The following is a 21,197-nucleotide window of genomic DNA, read 5'->3' as shown; positions in this document are numbered from 1 at the left end:
CCCTGTCTAAGAGGAGGTTACACAAACTCTGACAGGAGCTTCACATGGTTTGTAGATACTGTCCTGGAGCAGAAAGATAGATCTATTTTAGGACTGTCTTAGGCCTGTGCTTCAGGGCTCTAGTTTTCAAGTAACACGTGCAGCATTGCATGATGAGAGGTATAGTTTTGTTTTTCTGATGTTGCTTAAATCTAACAAGGAAATTCAAAATATTCTAACCAGAACAGACATTGTGATGTCTTAAAATTAAAACACACAAGTTATTTCCTTTATTAATAAGATGGAAACAAATACATATGGTGACTCCTTTTCTGTAATCTTTAATTGTGTAGTCAAGATTTTTTTTTTTTCTTCTTAGTTATAGAATGGAATGATGCCCAGCGAAGAGACAATCTTCTGGAAAAGTCCCTAAGGAATCATGTTTCAGTGCCTATTCTGAATTTGTAGAAAAATTAAGAAGTTTCAGTTCTTTTGAAACTCTAAACTCTTTCTTGCTTTCATCTGGTTTTATAAATGAACAAATTTGCTACATGCCTATCACCATAGGGAGTCTTATTCCATATGAACAACCAGCCTGCCTTATAACACTGAGCTGATGAAGTTACTTGACAAAATCAAGAAAACAAATGCTGTTAAATGATTTCTTTCTGTTTTTTTAAATCACAATTTTGTTAAATGCTGGACAATATTTTTTAAAAAATACTTTCAAATGAGTTATGTAAATAAGCTTGCAGATCATCAAGTCTTAGAGGCTTTCAGATGAAAAGGTAAATAGATATGTTACCTGTAGTAGGTACAAATTAACTTTTTTATGTTGTATAAACTATTTGCATATTAATAGAAGAAAATAGAAAAATAATTTATTAAGTGAATTCTTGTAATTATTGAGGCAGGATCTTTTTACAGTCCTGGAACACTACATATATATTGTCTTATCGAATTTTGAGAAACCTTGTAATGGCAATGGGTGCCGGTGTTTAAAAAATTTTGTTACCTAACAATCTGGACTGTTTAAAATCTTAGTGACTGGTAAAATATTTCTAATTGCAGTACATTTGGGTGTATATTCTCAAAATCTGTGGTTGTTTTAATGAGACTGATTCTGTAACCTGTTCTTATTCCAGATTATGTCAGATGTGAAAAAAAGAAAGTTTTCAGTCAGTGGGTTGGCACTGCAATAATCTGCTAAACAATCTGAAAGCTAAAGGTGTTTGCATAGATTTTTTTTTTTTCCAGTTGCATTAATGTATTTATTCTAAAATTGTTAAATTTCCTTGCAACCTTGATCTTCCATCCACTGCAGCGCTTATCTATTTGATTCTGAAAAGTTATGAGTAATTATATTGAGGAGTATTTGAAACTAGTCAGTGCTATTTTTCACCTTCTGGCCTATAAGACACTTACATAGTTAAGTTTGGCTTTTGATGGATTTTATTTTTTAATAATGAATATAAGACAGATTTTCAGATGAGATTCTCTTCCTATAAGAAGATTATTAATAATGTAGGCTGCCTCTACTATCCTTCCACACAAATACAGAGAGATGACAAAACACAAATGCCTTTTCATGTTTTGACACTCAGTAATGAACCTTCCAAAAGAATTTTGTAGTTTGGGGATACAGCTACTAGATAAGAGGAGATGCAGGAAAGCAACATGCCTAACTATATATTTAGAAGGATTGATTAGGCAGCAGCTAGAATGTAATGTAGAAGTCTGTAGTAGAGAAGAAAAAGAGAACCGGGGGACTTTTCTGGTCAAATATTGTACCTTGATCAATTAAGCCTTCCAATTTGTAATACTGGATTACACTACAAGTTTTAGTGATATAAGGCATCTCCCTAAGATGAGATAGTAAGTCCTTTGGACACCTGAAATAGGAATTTTAAAAAACCAAACAAATACAACAAAGCCACAAATCTAAAGCAAACAAAAAACCCCTCACTGCCTTTTGAGAAACTTCTCATTTAATTCCCAAACCTGACAAGTAAAGGGGTTGAAAATGCAGTATGTAGAAATAATTTTACATTTGACTTTGATAGAATTTTCAGTTATTTCTTTGGTAAGTAGAGATTCCTTAGTTGGTGTTGATTTAAACGTTATTTTTTTTTCTAAATTATGACAGAGGATGTTAGGGTCAGCTTTTTTCCAAGAAGTAATATTAAGGCTTACTGGCAATAAAAAGCTGAGGTCTGTTTTCAATTAATTATATGTTTCAGTGAGCTCATACTAAATATATAGAATACCAGGCATTAATTACAAATTTGAATCAGTTGAGACTTGTGGCCTAGGAAGACTGAGTTTGCTTTCAGGTGGGAATTACAGTATTTTTAGCAAAATAATCCAATACCTTAAATTAGTCGTACGGGTAGAATATGAGCTCTAATGTATAATGGGCAGTTGCTCTTTGTGTGTTCTTGTGTTTGTGGCTTAAAGTAAAAAGATCATCAGTCTCCCGTATAGGTGACTTTTGTTAAATTACTCATTAGTTTGAGAGGTTAAAAAAATAAGAGCTAGGATCATATTATTCTGTCTCTGACACCAGGAACGTGGAACATTTTGTTGAGTACACTCAAAGGTAGGGCCTTCCCACTGTTTTTGTTTCTAACAAAAATGTGTTAATAATCTTTTTTGTGTTTAAAGATACTTAAATATTTTAATCTGCTGGCACTAGGTAGCTTGAGCAGTCTTTTTGCACTAAAGTACAGTATTCTAAAAATAAACAAAGCAAACTGTCCTTCTGGAAGTGATTTTTAAACAGCGGTGCCCCTTGTAGTTACAAGAAATGTGTTAGTTCTAATTACAGAAGCTATGACATGTAACATTGTTCCTGCATTTAATAGAATGTGATGAAGTTTTTTTCTATAAAATCTTGTGATTTTTAGTACAATAATATTTTATAATGTCGGATTTGAAATGTAAATTGTGTAGCTCTCTAATGGGTGCTTGGTAAATGCACAAGAGGTTTAGCTTTGATTCTCAGGTACCTCTGAAGTAATGGAGACATGCTGGGTTTTTTTTCTTCCTCATGACACAACTGGAATGTGAAGAACCTCTCTCATAAACGCTCTACCCTCTGTGTGCTAGCATAAATTGTCTTTGCTCTTACAGTTTCAATTTGGGAATGTCTGTATCCTGATTTATTTCTTCTAGGAAGCACACACACTTAAAAAGAATGAAATTTTTATCTCAAGCATTTCTTTGAATGTCATTAGATGCTTAAAGAACAGTTATTTTCCATGCCTACAAAATGGAAAATGAATACTACATGAGTTGCTCTGTCAAACAGTTGAACTAATTCCTGTAATCCTAGGAGACAACCAACAATTTCTTCTGTGTGTGATTGAGGTTTTTGAGCTGTTTGTATTTCATATTTGGAGGAAATTATGATAATTTGCCAAACACCATGTAAGTATGCCTTTGCTTTTAGGGTTTTGGCAAGTCTTGCATAGTTAGAGGTACTATGTACTGCATTCCAGAACAACGGGGTAGAAAGGATTCTAGTTTTTCTAGCTACTTTTGGTTAGGTCTCAGTCATGCTGAAAATGTGCTTACTACAGGGGGCTGCAGTAGATGTAATAGGAATTCAGCAAAGGACTGAAATACAGGCAACATCAGTACTGAAGAATTATTTGGAAATTATGGGGCACATGAGTGCCACTGAAGATACTGATGGCCCGATGTTTCTGTTGTCCAGTGTGCACTGCATTTTGCTTGTTGGCTTTTTGCCTGTGGAAATCCATATAGAGGGGTAGGAGCTATAGTATGTGACTGATTTGGCTTGTCATGGAGTTAGGCTGGAGTGGCCTGCACACTGAAACTTGGAAGCAGGGAGGCCAAGGTACTGCCTGGTCATCTCAATGTGGTGGTACAACTGCTAACACCATTTTGTGGAAATACAGTGTTAAGCAGGGATGTTCTTGAAATGACAAACCATGGATACCTGACCTGATGTGCTGGTGTATGCATTGCATACGTCCTTGTAATGTGCTAGTAACACAGGAGAGTCTGCAAATTACTGTTTTTCTTGTGAGCTGTTGTAATTGTCATTCTCTTTCATGATCCCGTTCTGCCTAGGTACTGCTGTTGACAACTATGATTGCTTTAAATATGGTGTTAAAACCATTTCTTTGTTCCCATCTCTGTCTTGAATTCCTGTTACCTACAAAGATCCTGCTGTCTTGGGGATATTAAGTTACCAAGCTAAACTAAGCTATGGGAAGAGAGGGGAAACCAGTTAAATTTTAGATGTAGGGTGAGTTTATGGACACACTTCCAAATTCCATATGAAAATTTGCCTCAGTAAGGCACAATGTTTGTGTGCCTGTGAAGGAAGTTAAGAAGAGGCATACTCAAGAATGAAGAAACAAACTAATGCTCATATCACAATGGTGAGTTATATGGCTAACTACAGGATGGTACTTTTCATCAGTTTTATTTATTTGGGATTAAGTTTTGAGTTAGTTGCCATTTCTTTTATGACTGCCTTATGTAGTGTCTGCAATGCAATAGTTAGAACTGCAGTAGCATTTAAGTGTTTCCTCATAAACAGTCATTATACATGACTTTTTGTTTTTGTCTAGTCCAGAATTGCATTAATGCTGTATTTACATGGTTATTGCAGGGTATGATTTCTCAGGGAAATATGGATGATACCATGTGTTGTGAGAGCTGATAACTAATTCCTGTTTTTAATATGGTTATAAACACTTTTAAGGTTTCACTCAAACATTTCACATCACTTTAACTTTCATGATGAACTTCCTTAGGCTTATCAGGTAAAATAATGATGAGAAAATTGATAACCTTTAGAGGTGTTGATAAAATGCAGTCTGCCCAACACTTTGTTAATTTTTGGACAAACATCCATTCTAAACTGATGCTGCAATTGATGTGTGGTTTCCTAGTTTACTGTACTATGCGCCATATAGAATAATAGTTGCACTGCTGATTTGTGAAGCTGCACTTATGGCATGGCAGTGACATGATAGCATTGCCTAACCCTAAAAATTAGTAAGTAATACATAATCTGATTCTGGGGTAGAGTACCAGTGTAAATCTTCTGACACAAATATATTAATTTCTGTCATCAAAATTTTATAGTCTTTTCGCTTTGGGGATTTTTCATTTGTTTTTCCAGTGAAGTTACTGTGGCTAGAATGGGATTTGATCCAAAGCCCACCAGAGTCATAATAGACAGCATTAATAAAAGAAAACTTCATTGAAAAGAAACTCTGCAGTTAGGGTGACCTTCATGCCTTCGCAGTATTTCTGTCTGCAGGATACACTTGGAGTTATTTGCTTTAAGACTTCAGAAATACATATTTGAGGGATTTTCGTGCTGGTAAAAATGGTAAACATGCTACTGTAACTATTTCCACATTGCCAACATGCAGCTTAATTATTTAAAAGGCAAATTTATCTTGTTACATTAATTTTCTTTAAAATCCAGCTGTATAAAAAAAAATTGATCAGTTGCATACTTGGATAATTCTAGGATCATTTTTTTGTTGATGAGAACATGTCATCGTAGGGATCATAACCTTGAGGATAACTTTCTCTTGATGATTTCTGATTTGACATTTCCACTTACATACACTTCTCAAAGAATCCAGCAGGGCATTTCTTCTCTAGGTAAAGCTACTGTAATTGTATTTTACCTGCCCTAGTTCTCTATATTTTTAGAAATCTAACATATAAGTGTGACTCTGCTTAGTTACCTGTGTTCTCACACTCCTCTGAGTGAAAGTATTGCATCATTACATCTGGTATTGGTAGGTAACCAGACTTTTTCTGGAATGCCTGCTGTGATGTGGAATCCATCCAGAATTTCCTCTGTTTTTCACTTCCTACTTTTAAAAAGCATAAAAGGCTTTTCTCTGAGAATTTTTGTAGAAATCAGCTGCTTAGTTATAAAAGTGCAGAGTTCTTTAACTGCATCTCAGTTTGTAAGTTTGCATCCAGTGTTATTTTTTTAATGAACTTTTGACTGATGTGTCAGGGAAGGTGCACAAAATGTATGTTCCACAGACAAAATGTGATGATGCTGGAATTGCCTCAGAAATAGTAATACAGGGATGTTTCTATAGTTCTTCATGAATGTTCCTGAAGTTGTCCCACAGTGCAAAAAAAACCCCCAACATCCGAACAAAAAACAAAACCCCATACCTGTCAAACTGAGGGGATGTAGCTATTTAATATAGAGCTAACTTTATAATATGCAAATTACTGTATTTTAATTAGAGATGTCCTTCAATGTATTGCTGTTATTGCTAGCTGACAAGTCTTTTCTTCCTTGTCTGTGTTACAGTTGACGCTTCTATCTAAATCTGACCTTTTGCATGCCACTTAAACTAGTTCCTCTTACAATGAGTAACTTCTAAAATATTTTTAGAATCTCCTTTTTTTTCTCTCCCCTTCCTGCTGTTCCCCTAGCTAAGGCTTTTCAGCCAAACATTATCCCTTTCCCAATGGAGAAGAATAAAAAAGTTCTGAAAATAAAATACAAACAAAAATCTTAATTGAAAATAAGGTTATGGGGCAGCATCTGGGATCAGCTGAAAAATCATGAGGGTTTTCACGTACAGGAAGTTGTTTAGCCAGTAGTGTACTGGATTGATCTCTCTGGTTGATCTTGGTTTAATATAGAAAGTAGATGTTTTAAGTAACAATTTCATGTTGAAGCTGAATGCCTAAATTAAATTGAAAAAAAAAAATAAATGGAAAACTATATTTGGAGAGTGTACATACTGAGGAGTATTTTGGAGCTTTTATGGTTTTGAGTTGGTTTTTCTTGTGAAGTGTAACCAAGTCCCACATAGAACCCCATTACAAATGAGTGTTCTGTCAATTGAAAATTATGACAGGCTGTTCACACAAAGCTATATTGAGAGCTTAACCAATTGTTTAAGTTGACATCTGAATGGAATTAGAGAAGTGTAATAGGAGTGTGCAATCCAACTTCAGCATTGTATAGCTGAAGGGGTCCTGGTAATGATTTAAAATGTGTCTAAGTTCACTTTGAAGTGGGTATTAGTAAAACAAAATTGTTTATGAAATCTTTTCTTAGTTGTTTATACTGATTGGTTTGTGAAAAACTTTTGTGCATTAAATGCTGCACAAAATCAATAGCAGTTTTGATTGTCCTTGTGGCATTATGCTTTGTACTAAGTTTCAGTGAGTTCTGAGTGACGGTTTTAAAGGAGAAGCTGTTTTAACTGAAGAACTTTCAATGGAAGAAAATGCATTTACATGAAGTCTTCACGGTTTGCTGATAACTCAGATGTGCTGAGAGCACAGCTGGTTACAGGGATACCTCTACAAAACACTGTTGAACATCATCTTTTAACCAGTTCCTTAGTTGAACTAGAACCAGAATTGCTGATGTGTATTGCATTTGCACTTAAATACCTGATTTCAGAGTGTGTTAAACCTTGATCTATTTTTGATAAAAAAGAAATGTAGCATTTTTATTCTATTTCCATTTAATGATAAGTATGTTCATGCAGAGAAGAATATATAACCGTGGCTTGATGCAGTGATTTTAAGCCAAGAAAACAGAAGAATGGCAGTAGTAAATGTGAAGATTCGTATCTCTTCAGAAACTCTGGCTTTTGGTTTCTTCTTTCCCTCTTTATACCAAGTTGGTGTCTCCATTATTCCAGAATTACACAGGTGAAGCAAGGACCAGAACTTAGACCATTTGTTTTTTGAAAATTAACATTGGCTTTTGCCTAGTGTGTCTTTGTCCTGTCACTTCATTTACTGAGGGGGGCCAGTTAAATGAGAAATACAGATTAAGTATTTTTAATTAAAATCAGTTTTAAGCTATTAATTATTTTTAAATTCTCTATATTAATAGAGATCTAATGAATTGAAATTAAAGGCCTATATTGCAAATATTGAACAGTGCTTATATATTTTTAGCAAAAGCAGTATATATATGAATATTTGAAATGTGTAATGGTGAAAACTGGGGGATTGTTCTTGTGTTAATACATTTATAAATTGAAATTCTTAAGATCCAACACCAAAACCCTATAAAAGGGCTAATGAGAAGAAAATACAATGTATTCTGAGGAACAGCCTGTGTAATGCAATCAATGGGTGTGCTGTTTTTCTTCTGTATTATATTTATTTTATGTAAGTAAACAATAAAGATTATAAATCTTTGGTTTGGGGTTAATGCCTAATGTATTTTATACCATCCATTAAGAAAAAATGACTGGTCATTAAGGGTGGGCTGCCTTCAGGGAATATCATAGTGGTGAAAAGGTCTTGAATTTACCTGCTTATTTCCCCTCTTCCAACCTGAAAATGAGTCTCAGGATCTCATTTTATCTGGAGTCAGCCAGGATGCCGAAAGGTTATAATTTGTTGTCATCTTAGTCTGGTATTTTAAGTAATAAAATACCAATTTTTAATCCATCTTCAGAGCAGCGGGTGATTTTTACTAGGTGATCTTTGAGGTCACTTCCAACCCAAATCATTCTGGTTCTGTAAAAGGTTTCATCAGCAGGGGGAGCTACGGTAGTTTCAGTCTCTCTAGTGCATTCCTCAACTCTAGTATAAGAAATTATTTAAGTAGTAAAAAGACAATTAACTTACCTGTTTATTATCTTTGATTCTTTGAGTTAACTAGGACTAGATGTTGACCTTCCTTCATGCAGCTGAACTTTCTGTGTCTTTAATAATTAAAAATCTCTAGGGAATGATGGGCATTTACCTGAATACTGAATATGAAAATTAGAAGATCTTTTCCTACCATAGGTTTTCTGAGCTGTCTGATTACTCGCAACCCAATTCTGTGTACTGACATAAGCAGTGATGCTGCACAGCTGTAGCACGAACCAGTTTTTATACTAAAACAAGAGGATCATTGCTGTGCCATATCTAAAATATGCAAAAATGCCATATGATGTTACTGACAAATGTAGGTACCAAGTAGGTGAATCTTATGTTTTAGACCAGAGTTTCTCAGAAAAGTTATAAGCATAGGCAGAAAGACATCATGCCAAATACAAATCACAGCATGGAGAAAGAAGTAAGACTGCATGAAGCAAATGGCACTTTAGCTAATGACCTGGGACAGTGTAATGCTGGGAGGATTCCTGCCTGTCTGAGCCATCTTCACCTTCACAGATCCATGGGGGAGAGCCATGGGCTTCCCTGCCACTGCTGTGTCCTAATTTCTAACATGAAAATTTGTAATGAGTGAGGACGGTAGAATCAAAACAGTTATTTCATGGAAGCTGCTCCCACAGTGACTGCAATATCTTTGTGAATGTGGCAGTACCAGGAATAACTATTAAAATTGAAGAATAACAAGCCTGTGGCTATTTCTTTTTTACAGGAGACTAACAAATTATGGTAAGAAACTTGTTTACTTAGCTGCTTTGAAAAACACTTCCACTCTAGAAAGAGTTTATAGAAATCCACTGAAACTGACACTTGTGCAACAACTTTTTTTTGACAACAAAAGGACAAGTAAATATGCCCCTTTTGCAGTGTGGAAAGTTCTTTGTTCTGTCTTACTTGGCAAAGAACTTTGAGAGACATTTAACATAGCAACATTTTTTAGTCAAGGCTGTAGTGCACTTCAATACTTATGTTTTTGAGGGGATATTTTAACTCATTAATATGGAGTTCATCTCATTGTGTTTCCTGACAAGCAATGGGAATTATGGAACTTAAGATTTTGAAGTGAGTTGGTGTAAGAAGTTTGTATGGACTTGCAAAGGTAACTTGGCAAGAGCGCGTGCCTGTTCTTTTTATCTAGTGTCATGACTGAGGGCTAGAATCCCAGTCATTGTGTGATCCTTCCATTTTAAGTCCTAGAGATATGTAAAATGTGGAATCATTTTCCGTTTTTGGCAGGCTCTCTTGTTAAAACAAACTTAACCTAAAATGTATCACTTTCTTAGGCTACATCAATACTTGCAGTTGTGCTGAGTGGACAACTGGCTGCATAAATGGCGAGGGCAATTGGTCACAGAGCCAAATGAAGGCTTTTCAGCCTAAGTTTGGGTAAAAGATGTGTGGAAGTGCATAAGGAAGGCCAGGAGTTGGCAGTGGTTTGCCATCATTCACTAGGCCTGAGAGCACGGGAGCTACTGGGTAAATGACTGAGATTAGGAGTAGTTCTGTGGTTTGTTTAGGGTTTGGTTTTGTTTTGTGGGAGGCTTGTTTGTTTGTTTTGGGTTTTTTTCCTTACCCAAAAGGTGAATCCATGTATTTTTACTCCATTACGCCAGTAAGATCCAAACTATTTTCTGTGATATGTTGACATCTGATGCCTTTCTGAATAAATGGGACAAGCTGGTGCAGGCTTGCTAGATTGCTTTCAATTTCCAGCACTTAATTTGTTGACATATTCTCTTACTCTATTCTGTATACTCTTCAGTTTAAGAGACATTTCATACATGAAACTGCCTCTTGCCAGAAGCTCCGTGTCACTTGCTAGTAGGTGAGGTTTAAAGCTTCTGAGAAAACTGGTTTAAATCCTATTTTCAAACTTTCTCTTCTATCAATAGTATGTATGTGGGAGACAGTTTTCTTGGGTTTTATTTATATCTGCAACCCAAGTATATCCCATTTATATTGATTTAAAAAAAAACAATACTTGACAAGGCTTAAGGTTTCCAAAGAAACAATGATTTATTACCTCAATGTGAGCTCTTCTTCCTTTCCTCCCCTGTTATTCCCCTCCCTCTGCTCCCAGCCCCTACTGCAAGCTTGTGTGAAAGAAAACCCAGTTCTAGTTGGTGAGTTTTCAAGCTCTAAGGAATTTTTTTTTGGTAGCGTTATCGACTGTGTTACAATCTGCTGCAACATGAAGATGTTCATACCATAAAGATTCCTTAATTATCTAAATATGGGAACCTTCTTTGTGGGAAGCTTCCAGTGTTGTGCCATTTATTAGGCTTCTTTGATTTAAGTAATAGGATCATGCTGCTAATGATGATGAAAACCTCATGTGTACATTTACACAAAGGAACTCAAAGGAGCATTCTGTTTATCTATGAGTGTTCCCATTTAGAAAGAAGCTCATCTGCCAGGAAATCCATTTTATTTTTTTAATTCCATTGGATGAAAAAAAAAAATCCAGTTATAAATTGATGGCTGTTGTGGCTGTGGTGTTGCAGGCAAAGAGGTAAGCAATGCCCCAAGACAGGTTCCCGGCCATTGAACATGTGATCTGAGAGGAGTGGGAGGTGAAGAGGAAGTTTGATGCAGGGAACCCCTGAAGAAGGGAATTTGGTCTTAATGCATCCTTTTCCCCAAGTCCTCTTTGCCTTTTTATGTGTATCCTTACTCACAAAGGAAGGTACAGAAGACTCTTCATTAATTTGAGAGGACATCATTAGTTTATAGTATAAATATTTTAAAATATTATGGAATTGTATTAGTAATGTAACAAATGTCTTTTTTTAAAGCCATTTTGACAGAAGCGCTGATGCTGACTTCTACCTCCCTTTTTCAGCATTAGGTAAAAGCTGATGTGTCTCCATCTGTCCTTCTTTTGCTGGTGCTGTTTAACAGAAGTGACTCATTGTTGCAAGCAAGAAGTACTTAAAAATGAAGTTGGATTCACTACTCTTCATACAGGAGTATGTTGACCACAGAAAATTCCAAGTGTAGGAAGAAAGGCACCTGAATAATGAATTCCTAGAATAGGGTAACAGATTCTCACCAAAGTATTTTCTCAAGGAAATGGTTAAGGACTAAGCCAGTGTCTGTTCTGAGATTCAAAGGGGCAATCAGGACCAGCCTAACCTAGAGAAGAAAAAGAGCAAAAATGTTGATGTACCAGGAGCTGCTGCAGAGCCATGGTAAGGGAAGGAGCAGCTCTTTGGTCTAGGAGATGCAAAATGGGTGTCCATTGAATGAGGTGTACCAGAGCTCTTGCAAAAGGAGTCAGCCTGAGTTGAAATGATTTGTATCCTTGTCTGTTCCTTTTGTACTTGAGAGTAGGGCATCAAGCTGGAGCTCTTGCTACAGCTTGAAGACAGAACAATTTAGTGATAATCTTAACTGTTCTGTGAAGCGTGGATGAGTAACCTTCAAATTCTCATGGATTAAAAGTTCAGAACACCGAGAAACTTAAATGGTAGAAGTGTTTCATTATTTTGAAAAACACTAATTTGCTTGTAGGGGTCTCACTGATACAAAGGCTTGGTGACACACAGAGTTTGTCATTAAATAGTCCTAATGTTGTGTTGGCTCTCTGCCAAAGTAATTCTTCAAAACATCTATTTAATGCTTTTAATGATATGTCTCTGCTTTATGGCTCTGGTCTGCCATTATACCTGCCAATCTACCTCCTCCCTTTGCAGGTGATTTCTAAAACTGCCACATTTCTGTCTCCCTTTATGAGTTCTTCATTTTTCTCTTTTTTTTTCTCTCAGCTTTAAAAAAAGACTGTTCAATGCTGAATTGTCTGCAAAATTGGCAACAGAGGCATCCTAGCAGTACAGTGAAGTGGCACAGGTACAGAGGAGTTGAGAATCTTGGCTTTGCGCTTTTCTCCTCAGGTACCAGACCATTTAATCTGAAAGTGTACGTTGGCCTTCAAGTGTGGCTTCAAGAAAGCTCTTAACAAAGCTGCTTGTTTCACCTAGCAGTATATGAGACCTTGATACATTTAGAGAACATTATACTTAGTTTTGTTTTTAATAGAGGGTAATCGTTTTGAGACAAGGGTTGCTGTGTGTAAACTCAAAACAGGCTAAAGAAACTACAGTCTTAGAGTCAGCTCCATTGTGTTCCTTCTGAATTTGACCTGTACCAAGGACTAGGTCTTCTATGTGCTGCTTTGAATGTTGACAGTGGACACAGTACTGCCTTTTCCCCTTCCTTATCATTACTGATTATACTTGGGGAAAGTCCCTTCAGCTTTCAGTGGTTTGGGTTTTCCCTTTACTAAAATTACAGTAGTGATTATAATTTTATTTCTTTATGAGGTAAAAACATGTTAACAGATAGTTGGCAAGGTTGCTGTGGGGCTTGGACAGAAAGCTGTAGCTCATACTTCCTTCAGACTGCCTGCGGGTTTCTGCCCAGGCCCCACAGCAACACAGCCATCTTTTCTCTCTTGCTCCCTTAAATCTCCCTAACTCCTCCTGCCCTGCCCAACCTGTGCTACTTGGGCAGTCAGTCCACTTCCCAAAGTCCTTAATCAGTCCTCACTAGAGACGCCAACACTAATAGATCAGCACTACTGCCACTGCTGGGCTAGGACCTTTAATACAGATGCTGCTGCAGAGACACCAATGAAGATTAACTGCTATTTGTTAGATTTTTAAAGGAAGTATTTTAGCTGTTTTAAAAGGGAGTAGGGATTGCTCCAAACAGCTAAAAGACTTATTTCCTCAATGTAACAAATGTCAGTTTATCTCAATTGCTGCTACTACAGAAGCTGTGCCTGTATCAAAGGGGCCAGTGTAGCAGGGGCACAGTCATGGAGAGGTAGAAAAGGTAGAAGCTACAGCTGGGATTCACACTGCTTGGGGAGCTGACCTAGGCTCCCAACAAAACACAGCTGTAGGAGATAGGAAAAGGAGTAAAACGAGGAGGAGAGAGGTAGGGACAGAGGTTAATAGGATGGCTCAAACGCAAAGTGAAGGCTGTGCAAGTCCTAATTCTGTCTCTTAAGGTAGTTATCAGCAACTCCCAAAGCTGGAAAAGATGGACCAGATAGGGCCAAAGTCTAAAAGCTCCTTCACAAAGGATATATCTGTAAATTAACTTGACTTTGATGAGGTGAACCCTGGAGATACCAATATATGGAGATGACATAACTTTCATATCAAATTCACAGGAACCTAACAGGTCATGTTGCAATGTTGAGATGAAGTCAGGGCACTCAGTGTTACACTAAGCAGCAGTCCTCATCGAAGTGCAGTAAGGCAGAGGCTGATCTTCAAGTTCTAGAGTTGGCCAAACACTGTAATACTAGTTGGAGTCTGTTGAACACAGTGCTCTTGATTTTTTAATCTATGTTCAGAAATATGTCTCATTCTGGAGAGTCACCTCATCATTGTCTTCTCCATGGTTAGGCCTTTAGTGCTGCAATGTAGAACCTGTAATGAGATTTCTCCTACTTAGAGTGCACCTACTGAACTGCTTTCGTAGCCAGGAGATAACTCACAGGGAATCATGACAAAACCAGGCCCAATCTAGACCCAGCATTTTCCATGTTTAATTATTCTATGAGCTATTTTTTTTAAAAGCTGTGAAATAATTTTTATGTTCAGTGTCCCCCTAGCCCAGATGCAGCTTGCAGCATCAAAACAGCCAGGAGATAACTGCATATTAATTTTTATGCCTCAGAAAAATATTCATATATTAAAAAACATTTTGAAAGCATCCTGGTAGCAGTATCTCATCACTCTCCACCCACAGTTTATTGAGACTGAAAGTTTGCTTCCTCTGAGCCACCTTGTTGCCTCTCAACATATTCATGTGCCTCTAAAAATGCTTTTGCTGCACCCTGCAAATCATCAAGCTCTTGTTAGGTAAGAGAAATTCCTCCACTGGTAAATGGACTGATTATAGTGGTACCCTGGTGTGGTTTTTGTCTGGTTTTTAATCACGTGGTAGTCCCCCAGTACTGCATATTCCTTCTCCCCATCTTTCTATGCACAAACTTAGTCCTTGGAGATAGTCTAGCTTCCAAAAGTTGGGAGTCTGAAATGTTTCTTTTACAGAAGGGATAATTACATGTATATTGTAGTTCTCTGAAGACATATCTCAGAAATTGCCCACATACCTTTCCACTGAGTTGAGATTTCTCTGCATTTTATGGCCTTTAAAAACAGGGTGTTCCTCCTCCCCTTCTGAATTTGCTGCTGTATTGGGAGGGTTTTTCACTTTTGCAGACAAAACGAACTTTTGGAGAATTCAGGATAGCTGAGACATCTCAGCAGGTGTGGTGTGAAGCTCTGGTTGCTGTGAATACTGACTTACGACTTTGAGCTCACAGGTATCCCACTGAGTCTCTGTTCAGATGAACAAAATCCCACTTATTCCAAGAATGTTACAGGCTGGATCATCAACCAGGACAAAAAGGCATGGCTCCATTTATTTGAATGGAGCTGTACTAATTTATATTGATTAAAAAATCTGATCTTAAAGAATAATCTGCAGGTAAGCCCTACAGTGGGTACATTACTGTCTCTAAATGTGGCCCTTACTTTCTGTTAAATTTATTCTGTAATTTTTCTGGATTTTTTTGGTAGCAAAATAAAATTGATTGGAAGGGAAGATCTACCTGGGGCTCATCATTACAGTGGAAGTGAAAGTAGGAGCAACAGAGATTTGTCTTTCTCTGCTGATTGCATGAGGCAATGTAGATAAAAATAATTAATTATTTGTATTTAGCATAGCTTCTTGGTTGCCCACTGCCCAAAAATAATACAGTTTTACATTTTATATTTCTATCTTAATTGCTGCCTCATTTCTTCTCTACACTGTACTTGGAGTGGTGTTTTTTAATATTATATTTTAAAAACAGCTTATTAATTGTATTATTGTTAACAATAGCAATATTATTGATAATAATTCCGTAACTAAGGAGCATAGCTTCTTGATTTTAGTAGTTTCATGGCTACGTGATTGTTATAAATTTCTGGATGTGGCTCAACAACACGTGCCAGGATAGCAGAAGGGCAGACTGCTCTTTAACCTTACAAATATTGTTTTTCCTGTTGGGACTAGTTTTGTCACTAGTCTTGTTCCTTTTGCAAAGTAAGTAGATACTTGCTACTATTTTAACTTTTCTGTCTGTCTGCAGAACACCCTTTTAAGAATCAGTTATGTACACTGGAATAATTCTTTACTCTTCATTAATGTGCTAGTTTTATTCATGGCTATTGATGTTCCTTTACTGGTCATCTGTTCTTTTATTTAAAATTCAGGGTTGGCAATTTTTTTCCCTGCAGTTGCTTGAGAGAAAGGTACACAACTAATGGAACATCTTGGCTCCAGTCAGTGGCCTGTAAATGTCCATCTTGCTCAAGCAACAGGATAGGATTTTGCAGGCTAGCAGGCTGGTCTGGTGTTCAGAGTCTAGTTTCATTCACTCCATTCAATTATCATTTGTCCCAAGTGAAAGGAAGGTGAGGACCTGTTATGGTGGAGACACCTTATAATGAAGAATGCTGCAAGAATTAGGAAGCTGATTCACTCTTCAGGTGGTTGGTTATCAACCAGAGATCATATTATCACATATACACTGTATGAGTTGATTTTTCTAAATAGCAATGTTAATATCATACTAATAGTAGTATCGTGTTATGCACAGTTATTAAAATATTCAGACAATTACAAGATAAATGCAGGAAGCCTAACCTAATAACCTGGTGTTCAGCTCAGTATTCCTCCTTGGCCTTAGAGGACGTGGTCAGTCAGAAAGGGCAAAGATGTATCTGACACATCAATGGATCATCATCCTGGAGTGTGTAATTAAAATTCCTTTTAGGAAACAGGTCTAGATATGTAAGATGCAATAATGAAGTAATTGTCTAATATTGACTGAAGTTGAAGGGCTTAAATGCATAGAATTTGCAATTTGGCTGAGGGCCAGATGCCCAGCTCTTGCTCCCCCTCCTTAACAGGACCAGGGGACAAAAGAAGAGGAAAAATCTCATGGGATCAGTTCCCAATCACCTTCACAGGCACAACAGACTCAACTTGGGGAAAATTAATTAATTTATTGCTCGGGCACTGACAGCACCTCTTCCTTCCCAGACCCGGGCACGTGCTGGGCTGTTTCTCACACTTTTTTCCTCATTCCTCCCTTCCTCTGTGGCATTCTTGCCCTTTCTTGAATGCCTCTTTCCAGAGGAGCCACTGGCGTGGCTGACGGGCTCAGCTGTGCCCTGGGGTGGGGCGCTGGCAGAGCCGGCCAGAACCGGCCGCGTCTGGCAGCAGGCAGCCCCTGCCGCCAACACACACCCAGGGCTGCAGGGGTTTTGGTCATGGTCTGGAGTCGGGCACGTTTCTGGAGGGTTTTGGAGTCGATGGCTGCGGAGAGGGAGCCCCAGCGGCTGCGCCTCAGCTTCCTGATGCCAGGAGGGCCAGGTAAACTCGGAGGCTCCTGTCACGGACCCGTGTGTGTGGGTACGGGGGGGTTAGAGGGCAGTTTGGAGTTAAGAAGGTGTCCAAGGCATCGAGTCAGTGTCTGGCTCTGTTAGTTTATTCCTTCCCCATAAGGAAACATCTGTTCCCTGTGTCTTTCCGTCACGTTGTCCTTCAGTGTCCTTGTAGTCACGTCCGCACGCCCATGGGTTCTTGTGGACAAAATGTTTGTCTGTTGCCTAAATGATGTGAAGTGGTTCTCAAGGACCTGTCAGAACGGCCTTGAAGTCATAATTCTATTAACATAAGCTTATGTTGGTGCTGTTTCATTTTGATCTGCTTATGTGGTCTCCACAGACTTGCTTTAACACTGCCTTTGTTTCATCTGGACATCACACTGTGCCCAACATAAATGTCCACGAAATGTATTTGACCACTGGCTTTAGCATGATGCTGTCCCAGACAGCTGACATGCTGTGATCATCAACGTGACTGGGTAAATAAGCTCGGAAAACCAGTATAGAAATTACTAGTTTGATTGCTTTAGAGGTGTACTTTCCTGGACTTCATGGACTGTGAGCCATTATTTCTCCCGTAGGCCCCGTGGTGCCGTGGCCTTTGTGTGGTTTCATTGCACAGGGGAGAGGCAAGTAGGTGCTTGTTTTGTGAGGTCTGCAAAGGAACCGTATTCAGCTGGCCTCCGTGGTATCTTTGCTCCAAGTGAACGTGTAGGCTAAATGAATTGCCAGGCATCAAATAATAAACAGAAGCATGCACTTAAATGCTGTGGACTTCACACAAATAAATGAGTATGTACTGTTCGTTCTTGTGAGTGTGAACACAGCCTTCCTATATTTCTAAAATTTTTGAAAAAGCTTCATGATGGTCTTAATTATTCAGTACCCATTATGAGCCTCCAAGAGGGGAATCAGAAGAGCATTTCCTAGCAATGAAACATGGAACTGTTCTCAAAGCGATTTTAGTGCTAATTCTTGTTCACTTTTACAGAGCTTGAGCTTTAAACACCAAACTGTGAAAAGATTGGACCAAACTGAGGAATGTATTTTGGCCCTGGAGATGAAATTGTGAATTGGCATTTAATTGTGGAAAGTGATTCTGCAGTAGGTCGTTTTAGGTTTTTCAATTGGTGTGAGTCAGTGAGCTTTTATGGTAACAAAATTGCACAGTAGGCTTTAATTGTGCATAATTATTGCACTGCATGGTGCAGAGTACTACATTCTGGGCATTCAACTGCATTCTGTTGATTTTTATTTTTTTTTTTACTGAACTCAGTGAAGAAACGTACCTGATGGTATTTGATATATGCTTGTTTAGTCTGCTGGTGCTTTTTTGGCTTAAGAAAATGAAAGTCATTATAATACAATCTTTTTTTCCTTCTTTCCATTTTCCAGGTAAGTAATAATAATAGTTTAAGGGCTACCTATGGGCATCTGCTAAAATTAACTAGAGTCTTATTTCTGATTTCATCTGCAAGAATCTTATGAAAGGTCTTTGGGTTTAGGGGTGTATCTTTAAATAATACAGGGTTGAAGTTTTTTTACATTCTTCTTTGTATTCTTAAGGCTGAGTACTACTTGGTGGACTTGTTACTTCAGTAATCTGTAGCCATATGCAATTTGATTATTTGTCTTTCCTGAGTATTTAATGACTGCTGGATCTGGCCAGTGCATCCAGCTAGAACACTGCCTGTGTTTCAAGACTAGGAAAATTTTATTTCCTTCTCTATAAGTAAGTTAAACATTTTTATCATTGTGGACCTAGTGATTTGTGAAGTCCTGCTGTACTTTGTTTTCTCTCCTGCTAAGCTTTCAAGTTTTCAGAAGGGATCTGATTGCTTTCCATCTTTTCACCAGCAATGGAACCCAGGCCAGCGCTCTGTTCCTCTATGAATTCAGTATCACAGGTTTCAGTCATCAAAAAGCCTTTATGGTGATTCTGGGACATGACATTTCTGTGGAAAAACAGCTTTGGGTTCAGGACTTGGGTTTTTTGGGGGGATAAAAAACAGAGTCTGATATTACTGTAATTACTCTACCACAAGACTCTTTCCCTGACAGGGTTGGAAGTGCTGTGTAATAAACAGTAGCTCTAGCAGGTCTTTTTCCAATCTGTATTGATGAACTAGCCATTGTTATAATGTAGATAACAAAGCTTACAATAGTCTTCTTTCTTGTTAGCATCTTCCAGCACAGCAACTTCTGTAGCCTGCCTCAAAGAACAAACCCCAGGAAGAATGAATTTTGATTGCACCACTGCAAAGCCTTTTTTGTTCTTATTTGTATGGTAAAGATAAAGTAGCAGGAAGGGACTTCATTTTTTTTAATCATCTCTTCTTTATTATTCCAAGAAGTTCTGAAGAATATTGTTACAGGTGGGGTTAAGCCAGGCAGGGATTTTTTCCTTCTTTGAGCCTATTTACCTACTTATACCTGGTGATCTATGTAATTCAAAAGGAACACGTGAGCGCTTCTTTAATGCCTTTACAGTTCTTTCTGTAAGAGTGTGTACATTCAGGAACAACGCAGGACTGTTGGCATCCCACCCTACTCTGAATTGTCCAGGTTTTACCAGAGAGATGAGCAGTGTCTCTAGCTTTTACCACTTCTGCTCCACTAGTTACATCAGTGGGAAGTAACCATGCAAACACAAAGCCCTGTCTGCCACCTGCCTTCTTACAGCGCTCTCAGCCGAGTGCGGAGAGAACAGACATCTCTGTGGGAGGGTGAGGGGTAACTGTTGGTAGGAGCTGTGAAAGGAAACGTTTAAGCACATTTTAAGGCCATTCTCTTCTTTATAGGCACTAGCTGTTAACTGGGGTCTGACCCTCCGTTAAGTAAGGTCATTCTACAATATGGCAGGTCTAAGTGTTTATTTACTTCAAAAGCCATTGCACTTCCAGAGATAATAAAGTCTTTGGTAATGTGCCACAGAACTTCATCAACTGTGATACTTCAGTCTCATTTTTTGTTTTTGTTTTATTTTTTTAATTTTTTTTAAGATTGGTGTGGGTTTGTTATTTTAATTTTTTCTTGCTTTAGATTTTAAGGGACAGGAGGAGGAATGAGCAACAATAAAAAGGAAGTTCTTACTGATTATCTTAATGCCTTAGAAGACAATTTGGATGTTCCAGATTATACATCTGTCCCTCTAATCTACATCAGAAATAATATTAACACCAAATCAGACATCTGTGTGCTAGATGTGTTCAGGTGCTTGTGACTGTGCTGCTGCTGCTGCATCTGCAGAGAACAGTCTGAGTTTCCTCTTTTGTTTGGCAAAGAATTTCAAGAGGAAAGAGCAGCCTTTGTGCCTGTGCTTACCACCCAATTCAGAAAGCTCTGTGTGGCATTTCACTCTTCAGTTTTCATCCTGCTTTCTCTAACACTTATAATGTTCTCCAGTTCACATTTAGAGTCAGGTTATGCTTCAGAATTAAAAGCAATTAAAATTAAAATGTTTTCTCAACATATTGTTACCTGGACAAATGCCAGCATTGAGGTCCTGATGGATCTCTGATGGGAGGTCAGGGCAGTTTTTCCATGGGGTTGGCGCCTGAAATGGAGAAAATAGCAATGGCCTGACTGCACCAGTTACTCAGGCATACTCTTCTAACTGTTCTTATCCAGTACTGTTAAATTAATTAAATTTACTTAAAGGCTTGCAGCCTTTCAAAGAGAGCTGAAGCTTTTTTTGCAGGTCAGGTTAGGCTACAGGCTGGGCCAGGAGAGTAAAAAGGTTTACCATCTTTATTTATTTATACAAATGTATTTATATTTTTGTATTTTGCTAATACTTCCAACTATAAACTAGTTTTAGAGTGGGAAGACCCATTTATATTTGACAACTTTTGTGTGATAGCTTAATTTACAAAATATAGAAAGAAGACCGATATTCAATAGGTCCCTCCTTTCAGGTTCCTTTTCCAAAGGCTTCATTTATAGGTTGCCAGGCAACCACAAGTCTTTGACTTTTAAATAATACTTCATACAGGTACAAAAAGTGAGATTTTTTTTCCAGAGCTAAAATGGCAAGAACTATCTGAAATGAACAGTACTTTTAGCAAATGCCTACTGAGCTAACCACTGCTATGCACACAC

At 37.8% G+C, this 21,197-nt stretch overlaps 1 protein-coding gene across 6 annotated transcripts in view; it reads left to right on the top strand.

The window, feature by feature from the left end:
• The window catches only part of SLC35F5 (solute carrier family 35 member F5), a 33,360-nt gene extending 25,188 nt beyond the window's left edge, over positions 1–8,172 (top strand). For all 6 annotated transcript variants that reach the window (XM_051622995.1, XM_051622996.1, XM_051622997.1 and 3 more), the window contains one exon: positions 359–8,172. The gene's annotated coding sequence lies outside the window, so the exon portion shown is untranslated. The remainder of the gene's footprint in view (positions 1–358) is intronic.
• Positions 8,173–21,197: the final 13,025 nt, after the last annotated feature.

Source organism: Apus apus, chromosome 6 (assembly GCF_020740795.1).
Source record: "Apus apus isolate bApuApu2 chromosome 6, bApuApu2.pri.cur, whole genome shotgun sequence".
In the NCBI taxonomy this organism is placed as follows: Eukaryota; Metazoa; Chordata; class Aves; order Apodiformes; family Apodidae; genus Apus; species Apus apus.
This window is presented reverse-complemented; position numbering and strand designations above follow the sequence as displayed.